This window comes from Cryptomeria japonica, chromosome 4 (assembly GCF_030272615.1).
Source record: "Cryptomeria japonica chromosome 4, Sugi_1.0, whole genome shotgun sequence".
NCBI lineage: Eukaryota > Viridiplantae > Streptophyta > Pinopsida > Cupressales > Cupressaceae > Cryptomeria > Cryptomeria japonica.
The window spans coordinates 389144606-389156888 of NC_081408.1; positions in this window are offsets into that span (position 1 = coordinate 389144606).

Genomic DNA, 12283 nt, shown 5'->3' on the forward strand with positions numbered 1-12283 from the left:
CTTGGGTGGGTAGCTAGTACACACTAAAAAGATTAATTGATGCCTCTCTTACTCTTTGACGCTTGTTTAGGTTTGGAGTAAGTAGAGAAGGCTTGGAATGGCGTCCACCAATCTTGTCCCTTCGAAAGGTTGGTGTGGTCCACTAGTGATTATATGGGGGTCGTGGGTCGGTAGAGATCACCAAGGTATGGGGATAGAGACCTAGAGAAGACTCACCAGGGTAACCCACGACAATCTAGTGATGACACTCTTCCCTACTGCATACCTAGTGGTCTCTTATTATGATTTTATTTCCATGATTGTTTTGGGCCTTTGGAATTGATAGGTTATCATTTGAGTCTCTTGTGTTAGAAGTCTTGTGAGTCTCTTGTGAGTCATTGGGTACCTACTAATGCTTACTTCCGTATTTGGGTCTGGTTGATTACTCTTAGCATAGGGGGTAGACCTAATCGTACCACATGGTTGGGTGGAGTGCTTCTTGCACCCATTGGGTTTGGTTCATCCTTCATCATGTTCGTGATGGCTCGAGCGAAGATTGAAGACCTCCATATTGATCCAAATTTATGTACTCATTTCATTATTGTACTCTTGGAGATTATATACTTATGGACTCATTGTAATGTAATCGAAGGACATATGTATCTCCTCATGGCATTTTATTGTGTATAATGTTTATATGTAATACAAGGTGTTGCATCATTTTATGATTCTTATGGTTTTGTATGTTGGGTTTATTGGTAATGATGAGTAATGATGTTGTGGGGCCTTCAGCACTAATGCTAGATTTTATTTGTTCATCTTATTCTCGTATCATGTTGTATCATGTATCTCTATGCATATGTATGGTTTATTTTATTTACTAAAAAAAAAAATTGGCATTTTCATTAGTTTAATTTGATTAAGTCCTCTAGGCCTCATAGCAAGGGCATTATATATATATATATATATATATATATATATATATATATATATATATTTTCATTAGTTTAATTTGATTAAGTCCTCTAGGCCTCATAGCAAGGGTATTATATATATATATATATATATATATTCGCTTTTTCATTAATTTAATTTGATTGAGTCCTCTAGGCCTCATAGCAAGGGCATTATATATATATAGATATACATATATGTGTATATATGTATATGTATATATATATATGTATGTATATTTATTCACACACACACACATATATATATATATACATATATGCATAAATGTATGTGCGTATGTGTATGTGTATGAGTATGTGTATGTGTATGTGTGTGTGTATACACACATATATATGTACACACACACACAACATATATATATGTGTGTATATATGTGTGTATATATGTATGTATATATATAGATATATACATATGTATATATGTGTATGTATATATCTATATATATGTGTGTGTATATGTATACATATATATATACACATATATATAAATATGTGCATACATATATATATGTATATATACATATATATATATATGTATATACATATATATGTGTGTGTGTATTGTATATACATATATATGTGTGTGTATATGTATATATGTATATATATACATATATACATATATAAATATATATATATGTGTGTGTGTGTGTATAGATATATATGTATATATATAGATACATATGTATATACATATATATGTGTGTGTGTGTGTGTGTGTGTGTATAGATATATATGTATATATATAGATACATATGTATATACATGTGTGTGTGTGTGTGTATTGCACTCCTTGCAATTTTCAACTGCATTTGGGTCTTCACCTTAGTGTTTGCACCCCTCGGCCTAAATCGGAGACCTGATTATGCTCATACATATCAAAATCTTCATTTAATTCATTGATGCACCCTGCCTGCACCTTGATCATGTCCCAAATTAGGGTAGGACCAGGGCATGGTGCACTAGGGCATGGCACCCTGGTCCCCCTTAATGGAGACCTATCTTGGACCCCTCTCCCTTTCCTAACTCAAATTTGAAGTGGCAAAATCCCTTATGTCGGCTCAAGTCAGAAAATTAGTCAATTAATCCTATAGGCAAGTATATAAGAGGGATTTCCCCTCTCATTTGACATCTTATCCAATCTAACGAAATTTAATCAAGCATCCAAGCATTCAAGAGATCAAGCATTCAAGACCAATTGAGCATCTCCAGTCTTCTTTCAAGCTTTGGAGTAGCAATAGAGCCCAGATTTGAAGCATTGAAGAGGAGATCATCATTCTACTTCATGAAATCATAATTCCATGTGGAGGCAAGCAAAAATTCACAAGGAGGTATAAGCATTTCATTTTCAAGCAATTCAACATCCCCTCAAAGAGGAGGATTTCTACTTTCAGTCATTTCAATTACATTATTTCAACCACTTGGTTAATTCCAAAATTGGGGTTTGGCTTGCAGACAAACCCTTATTCCCAACATATTTCCCTTTCCTTCTGTGTGTAGAAAGCAGGTGTGCATTTGTACTTCTGGAATTGAGCTTTATTAGCAGACATGGAAAAACCCTTTTCGACGCACAGAAAGTTCAGAGGACCAAGTTGGGGATGACCTGGTCTGGACACACGGTCCCTGCAACTTTTGCCAAATTTCGCAAAGCAGCTCCGAATCACCTCAAACTTCTCAAATCTAGGAGCATGACTAAATCCCGAATCTATAACTCATTTTTTTCTCATACTTTGTCTTCATTTCTGGCATTTAGTCTTAATTCAATTAATCAACTTACAAAAGAGCGTCAATTACATTCCAAATACAACCAATCTTCTTAGTATTCAATCCTTGCATCATTTAGGATTGGATCTAGTAGATTCATCCCCCTCTTTTGAATGTAAAGTCTCTCCCAAGTGAAAATTGAGCTTAGTGAATCCTCCCTTCCACATGGAGAATTTGCTAATCTCCCAATTTTTCACTTTACATTTTGGTGAACCCGACGTGTCTTATGCTTGCTTCTGATTTTCATTTTTCAGATTTGATTCATATACAATTAATTAATTCATATCTGCAATCATTTTTGAAAAATTTAGCTTATGCACTTAATTGTTACATCAATTTCATAGCTAGTGTTCACCTTTACATTTTGGTGAACCCGACTCCTTACACCTTAATTCTAATTTTTTGTTTTCCGATTTGAGTGCATGCAATTTAAAATTCACATTTTCAATTATAAGCTTAATTTCTTTGCAATTTTCAAAAATTTAGAGGTTAAATTCATAAAAACCCTAATTTTTAGATTCAAAATTGAGCTTGTCATTTATCTAAATTGGATTAATTGTTGCAGATCTAAGAACTATTCAATTTGACAATTCAAGTTTTCATTTGCATGTTCAATTTTTAAAATTTTCAAAAAAATTAAGTGGTTAAATCACAAAACCCTAATTTTTAATTTTAAAATTGAACTTGTCAATTGTGTAGATCTTGAATTAATTTTCAGATTTTGGTCCTTGCTTCAATTTCAAAATTCACTTTCCCTTCTTACAACATTTGAAATTTTAAAAATTTAAATTTTTAAAATTAAGCGATTTATGCAACAAAACCTATTTTTCAAAATTGAATTAATCTTGTGCAATTTCAAATTTTCCTTTAAGCATTTAATTGATTCAATCAAATCCAAAGCATGTTCTCTTACTTCTAAACATCATAAAAGTCATCCCTTGTTCTTTCAATTAATCATTTTATCAAACATCTTAAGTGTGTCCCATTTCGACCTTCAAGGCTTATTTTTGCATATCTCGACATCTCCAATTTCCATATCCTTCTGGAATTCACATTAAAATCACAATATCTTGCTTCCTTGAAAATTTGGAAAAAAGTTGGCCGGACCAAGTCGCTACCTACTTGGTCCCGACTTTTTCTCAAATTTTGAGAGCTTGTTTTGACTGTATTTTACTGCACAATTCCAAAGATTTGTGATATTCTATTGATTTTAGGTCGCCCTAAGGTCAAAAACAAATCTGAATTTCAACATTTCAACTTTCAATTTAAATTTCAAAATTAAGTGGTTAATTGCATGTACCTTAATTTTTAAAATTAAATTGATTTCTTCAACATTCCAAAATTTCAAATTTTAAAATTAAGAGGTTAGATTTGGACAACCCTAATTTTAAATTTAATCTTTCCTCCTTTCAACTTTCAAATTTAAAATTAAGAGGTCAATTTCAGCCCTAATTTTGAATTTCTATCTTCTAAGGGATAATTTCAAATTAAAATTAAGAGGTTATTTTGGCAAAGCCTTAATTTTAAATTTCAAATTCCTAAGAGATTGCATTATTCTTTCAATCATTTGGCATTCTAAAATTCAACTTTATGATTTCCTTCCCTTAGTGCATGAGTTTTACTACTATTAGTCCTACCTATGGTATCCCCATTAGGAGAAGTTGTCGAATTAAGTTTGCCCAAGGTTTAATTACCGAGGAGATGGAGCCTAATTTGGTTAGCTTTATCAATGAGAATATTAGTGGTTCTTCCAATCCTACAGATATTCTCGTTTATCCTCTTGATAATTATCATGATATGGAGGAATCACTAACTAGGGTATCCGTTGATCAATTGGCAAAGATGGACAATCAATTTGACAGTCTTCTACAATGGATGAGTCAATAATACCCAGAAAGTGAAGCTCTCCCATTGATTGAAGGATTAAAAAGAATGATTCAAAGTGATAAACATGGTGTTGGTATCTTGCATGGTATTGCTCATATTGTTGATTCTAATATCATGCCTATGAAGAGTTGTGTTGAAAACCTAGGTTATACACAACCTCCTAGTCAAGTTAATCATTCCTTTCCTTTAACAACTCCTATGACTAGTGTCCCTACCTTCACATCAAACATCATGGCTACCTCTACACAAAATGTCATACCTACAAATGTTAGTCATGGGGGCAATACCTCTTCTTTCATTCCTCCTGTTGGGTCTCAAATCAACAGATTGGATAGGTTCTAAGGAAATGCCAGTCCCTATGGTCAAACCCTCCAATTGACTTGGCCAACATGTAGAGTGAACCTGTTTGGTTGCTTACTCTCTCACTTTAGGCTCTGCAGGACCTAGGCGGGTATACCTATTCACTGAATGTCTCCAATAAACGGTGCTTTTTATAGCAGATATGTCATCCTAATCTGATATCTCCTGATCTTGAAATGGCATGAGTTCCTTGAATGGAGATATAGCAGACGAGTTCAAGATTGTTGTTATGATAATTGTTTGCTTTATGTTTCTTAATTACTTCTATAGCTGTCAAAATGAAGAAATGATGAGGGTAATTTGTAATTTAGCCAGTGCCTTCTTCGTTAATTGGGTTGCAGAGTCATTACAATTTTCTTCAGGACTTATGGTGCGAATCTGTGAGACAGTTTTTAATTCATCCCTTATGAACCTGTCAGTTACTATTTCTGTTAAAACCAAATGAATGCTTATACTATATGCTGATTGAGTGAATTTAACCCTACCCTTAAGGGACCAGTCAATTAAGCTTTGCAAGGAACAATTACAATCCGCAAGCAAAACTTTTGTTGCAACATTATAACATAAAGCATAGATTTGATCTTAAGAACATGAATAACCTTATCTTTATCAGACAATATCACAGACGATTGCCAAAAGAAAATGAAATAATCCACAACACATATGCAGGGAAACAATTGATCAAGATTTGTATTCCATTATAGTTCGTACACAGAAGACTTACAGGCTGTCGTTCTTTCGCTCTTAATCCTATCTAATATCTATCACCTTACATTACAAAAATCATTCTCATATATATATGAGGATGAAAGCTCTTCACGAAGAGACACGACCCTTTACAATATTAATCATTAACTTTGGATATTTCTAAACTTAAGTAAAAAGAGATTTAAGAGCCCCAAATGATGAATGTAATCATCGTCTTTGAATGTTTTGATTTGAGGAGTTGCTTCTTCAATTCATCCCCCAGCGACAGATACTTGAATATTATCTGGTTGACAGTAGGGGCCATATCCTTACTCCGATCAATCTCTGACAAGGCCCAATCCTTGACGCTGATGAATTCTTTTCGCAGATCCTCCAAGGATATCACCTCTCCTTCCTTGTAGACGAAAGGCATTCCAACGGGTTTATCATCATCTAATTCTCTTAAGTCTCTCCTCAGCGTATCCTCGAATTTGACATGATTGTCCATATACGCGTTTCCCTCAGCCTTTTCCTCTGGTGACATGGTAACGACATTGCTTAGTACTTCCTGCAATCGTGCTCTTAACCGTTCATGCTCTGTTAGCGCTTTTATCATTCCAGTGTAAACTGTCCAATATGGTTCAACCTGTAAGAGCATGGTGTTAAACCGATGTCCTATAATGTCGTTGACCAATTTGTCCATCTTTTGTTGGACATTGTCTGCGCGTTTATTGGCCTTTTCTGCCTGATACTTCCAGTACAGAGCATCAGAGACGTCATCCAAGCTGTGTCCTGCGGGGTATGAGGTGTATTCGTTGATAGGAGTCCCCATCTCTAATTGCAATACCTTTGCCTGCAGCTTCTGATTTTCCTCCTTGGATTTTTCATATAGTCCCTTATATGTAACGTTCTCTCTGACCAAAAACTCTGTCTGGTCCAAGTTCAATCTTGCAACATCCAGGTTGAGCTTTGCAGTGACCCTAGGATCAGTCTTTCCAACCTGATGAACCATGAGATGCCCAAAGGTTTCTTCTATATCCACAATGATAGGCCTCTTCCCCTTTGGATATAGTGCCCACTGTAGGAGAGCTTTCTTGTCTGGATCATATCCAGAGCCTAGGAACAGTTTGTCTATCTCCTGGGGCAACACTTGTTGATTCAACTCTTGTTTTTTCAAGAAGCCATCAAATAAAAGTGCCGAATTGATATCCCAACCAGAGAAGATGATTACACCGGCCTCTTTTAATAATCTCCTCCCCTTTTCAGGAGTCATGTCTTTCATGAGGACATCAATTTCATCCTGTAATCTCTTCATATGTTCCTCCTCTGGTCTTCCAGCCATGCTTCGTTTGACATGAGCCCCTTTGTATTGGTATAAAAATGAAAGGAATTCCCTAGAGGAGGCGAATCCATCATCAGCAACGAAGTCCTCATGCTCAGTCATTCTTATGTCAACAACATCCTTGATGTTGATTTCTCCTGTGTCCATGTTCATTTCTGTTTCGAAACCAGGAGGATAATCCTCTCTAGGAGAATCAGGTGGGATACTACTGGCAGTCGACTTTGGTGACATGTGAGCTAGGGGCTGACTGTCCTTCTCAGTATTAATAAAATGGAGGAATCGCGAAGGCACTCTGTGCATAATTTCTGCTTCATGTTGAAGCAGCCTTTTAGCTACTTCCAGAGGATCTTGGAGATTTCCAATTAGGTCTCCATCTATCATTCCCCTTGCCCTTTTCCATTTGTAGGCCTCCCAGACTAACTCACTCTTTCCTTTTAAAGCTTTGGCCTCCTCTCGTTCAAGGTTCTTAATTAGGTCGTCTGGCATTTTGGCCATATGTATCCCAGCCTTGAGTTTCTGTGAGGCTCTGGCAGCTCTTATATATCCTTCAGGATCAAAATTCTCCCTAGGCTCACCCAGAGTCATGCCATAGTAATCTAATTTATTCTGTAATAAATGATAACTCTTTGAACTTTTGACAATGAAATCAGAGAAAACTAATAAACCTGGAACAATAGATTGTTTACCAAAATCAGTTAAATGTTTAGCACTGGCAATAGACAATTGCCTTATAATCTCCAAGCTAGCCACTCTGTTTGGTACCGTGATTGGAAGCATGTGGGGTCGTCCTTCAAATCCAAATACCCTTATTTCTGTGTGATTATCATGGCAATACCAATCACCCCAATTATGTTCAATCTGTGATTCTGGAGAGAAATCCTTTGGCCTGAGGAACCTCCTGATTTCAGGGGACAAAGTATAATCCCTGTGCTATCCAAAAGCCGCACTGAGAGGTTTCACAAAGTATTCTTGAAAATGCCAATATTGGTTATTCATAAACCTCTGGTCCCATGCTGATACCCACAACTGAACCGGCTTCTTCAGACCATTCTTATCATAAGACCTAATGCTGAACTCTTCTGGCCAGAAGTTAATTTCTTGTCCACAATAGAGAAGAATATGCATTAACATGGAGTATAATGAAAAATGAACATTCACAAGGTCTCCTTTCAATTTTTCCAGCCCATGATTCAAGGCATCTGCAACATAAGTGGCAAAATCAAATGACCTAGGGTCTTTTGATTGTATATCAGCACATAGAACCATAACCCCAATATCCATGAGTGGATGAGCCTCTAGGCCTAGTACTTGGGCTGCAGCATAATACGTATACTTGAAATATGGATGGAAGTGGTTGACATCAAACGGCACCTTGTCATCTTTGCCAAACTGAACAAATGACCCACCCACTTTTGGCCTGTGAACAGGTAGCCTCCAAGTCCTGTAGATATTTTCCAAACTAAAGAATTCCTGTGAAAGTTTCTTCATATCGATAGTCTCCTCTACTTCCCAGTCCAAATCAAAAAACATATCAATAGTCTACTTATTAATCACTACTAATGTATTCCCTTTGTAATCACATATGGTTTTGGTTCTTGGGTTGTAGCAATCTACCAGAGCTTTCATTAATTGTACATCTACAAACACATTTGGGACTACTAACTTGCCTAAATTCTTCCTCCATAGATTGCTTATGGGTTCAGGTGCATCCCTTCTTTTGTAACAAAACAAAAATAATTCATGCCCTCTTATCTCAGTCCAAATGTCTCCTAAGTTCTCAAATCTGTCTTCTAATCCTTCTTCTTCACTTTTGATCTTTTTTGACCTTACACTAGACGATGGACACTGATCTAATAAGTCCTGAGTCAGAGCTCTCCCTTCTTTCTTCTGTCTTTTGGGCTTCTCTTCAGGGTTCAACTCTTTTCCTTTTCTACTCTTTTTAGAAGAGGAAGATGAAGGTTCCATAGTCACAGTAAAATAAGAGAGACAATACTTACTTGGTGAATGCTCAACTTCTCTGGTTATCGCTTGCAAGTCTCTGCAGGTTCTTCGCAGCCTTCAATCTTTTAGCATCGATCTGATTCTTACGAAAATTCACTCAGTTCAACTGTAATCGTATGGGCAACTTGTGCACAGTTAATGTTTTGCATCTACAACGGCTACTCAAGTGTTTTAAACTTAATTGTAGATGTGACACTCTTCAATTGGGCCTTTAACTCTTTCGCGGGAAGTACAGTGCGCTCAAAATGCTCATATCTCAAGTTATCGATGAAACCCTTATCTTCGGCCGAGTGTTTGAATCTTCCATCGAAAGCTCATTTTCTTCGATATTATTGTTTCGGTGAAAAGCTCATGTCGAGAGGCCGCTTTTAAGATTCATCGAAATCACTCTTTCATCGATAGACCCTTTTTTCGATAAGTCGCTCGCAAGTTTCATCGATGTCATCCTTTCGATGAGTTTCTTTCTTCGGTGAAGGCCTATGCGCGTTCATCGATATCCCTTTTTCATCGATATCCTTCTTTATCGATGAAACAGCCTTACTTTTGTTCGACACTACGTTCATCGATGAAAACTTGCATTTCGATGAATGCCTTTTGAGTTTCTTCGGTAATGACATTCCTTCGAAATCACCCTTTTGCCTTTTTGTTTTTTCTTTTTCGATGAAACTTAGAGTATTGGTGAGTGGTTTTCTACGTTCATCGAAGGTAACCTTTTGCCGAAATACCTTTGCTTAGTGCTTGTGTCGATGAAAACACCTCTTTCGATGAAACTTCCTCTGCAATGCTCGATACAGTTTGCTGGTCGAAATATCCATTAGTCTTCATGCTTATGGAAACATACATTTTTTATATATTTTTATTTTCAAAAATAGTGCTCAACACCTCCTACCATGAGTGATCCCCTTGTTACCCAATCACACTCATCACCTATAAATGTTAGTCAAGGGGGCAACTCCTTCAATCATAATTCCTTTATTCCTCCTATGAGTCTTCCATGTGTTACCCAACCTTCTCCATTACCTACTTATCATAGTGTCCCACCTCCTTATTCTCAATCTCTTCCTTCATTCAACAATGTTACTCCTCCCTCTCAATCCAACATGTCTAATTTCAATCCTTCTACCAAAGCTAAAATAAATAGTCTAGCCCAAACAGTGTCTTCCTTACAACAACAAATAGTTTCTATGAATCAATCCAAGTATAATATGCCCACATTTGATGTAGCAAGCCCATTATCCAATGAAATTGTTAGAGACATCCCTCCTAAACATATAGAAGTCCTTCAATTGGAACTTTATAATGGAAAAGGTGATCCCTTAACTCATGTTAAAACATTCCAAACTTTGTGTAGTGACTTTGCTCATGATCAAAGATTGTTAGAGAAATTGTTTACTATAACATTAAGGAGTAGAGATTTGCAATGGTATTGTTTTTTGCCTCCTTATTCTATTACTTCTTTTCAACAGTTGGCTAATGCTTTTATTTAAAAATTTCACAATAACATTGGTTCTAAAGTTACTTTGACTGATTTGATGTATTGTAAACAAGGTGTTAAAGAAAAAATGACTAATTTTATTGGTAGATATAAGCATTTGTATTCTCAGATTTATTTTTCTATGCTTGATCAAGATATTCAAAAGATTTTTATTGCTAATTTACAAAAAGATATTAGGGATAAACTTCTCTTGACTGAGTTTACTTCCTTTCTACAATTGTGTGCAGTACTTCACAATTATCAACTCACTGTGAGTCAATTGGAACAATCATCTCCTTCCATGGCTTCGAGTGATAAGGGTGATAGTGCTCAACAACCATTTGTGAAGTTCAAGCCAAACAAAGGATTCATCAAATTCAATGACAACAACAACAATCAATCAATCAATCAATTGGTAGGTGCTATAGGTGTGCCTCCTTTGTCTAGATACTTTAAAAAAGAAAAAGAATTTACTCCTTTGAATGAATCTTTGCATAGCATTATGTCTCAGTTAATACAAATTAATGTGTTAAAACATCCCCAAATCAAACCAATTGATCTATCTAAGACAACTTCAACTTATTTCGATGCTAAATCCTTTAGTCAATACCATCGTCAGCCTAGTCATGATACTGAAAAATGTTTTTCATTGAGAAGTAAGATTCAAGAATTGATTGATAACAATACCATATATGTGGCAGGTGTGAATGATAAAGGAAACAAATTTGTAGCTCCTAATCAAAACCTTTAAATTTTCACCGATCCTTTACCATCCCATTCCACTAATGTGATTGAGACTAGTCATCTTACTTTCTCTCCCAATGATGTTGGTCTTAGATCTAATAATGTGGTGAACCTTGTAGATCAACAAGAACCTCCTAAGGGTTTGTGCATAACATTTGGTCCTAGTGATACTATTAAAGCACCTAATGGCCCATTATACATAGTGTGAAAATCAAAGGTATACCCGCTAGAGGAGTGCTTATTGATCCTACTTGCATGGTTAATGTGATAACTAAAAAACTTCTTTATACTTTGCAATTGCGTCAAGAGATATATGATGATACTGATGTGATAGTTAAAGTTTTTGATGGATTCTCTTGTCCTGATATTGGTTCTATAACACTTCCTTTTGATGTTGGCACTAAATGCTTAGATGTTCAATTTGCTATCATTCCTACATCCGATCAATTTGGTGTGAAGCTAGGACATCCTTGGTTCTCTTCCATTGAAGCAATCACTTCTACTGTCCACAAGTGTTTGAAATTTCCTCATAATGATAAAATCATAACTGTTAATCATAGCATATTTCAACCTACAATGAGGTGTGGAGATGTTTGTCTTGATTACTTTTGGTCTAAACGATTCCAGCCTCTTCAACCTAGAAGTGATGCTCTCTTTAGATCATATGAAAACTGGAAAAATTAAATGATTTTGTCATTGAGCAAACCTAGAAATCCCACACTGAGCATTCCTCTTGATGATCATATACCCCTTCTTGAGGATAAGATTATTCTTCCTCTTAAGGAAATAGGCACCTATTCCTTCTCCTAAAAAGAAGAGTATCCTTTCTCCTAATAAAAGAGATATTCTTCTCCCTAGAGAAGAATATATTCCTTCTCCTATGGATGGGTCCACTCCTCCTCCTAAAGGTATAAAAACTCTTCCTCCTAAGCATCAAACTATTCCTCCTAAGGCTAGACCTATCCCTCCTCCTCATGATGGACCTGGTCTCCTTCCTACACCTCCCATTCCTCATTTTTCCTCCTCCTTCATCTTATAGAGAGAAGAGACCAACCTCTCCTATTGTTCAAC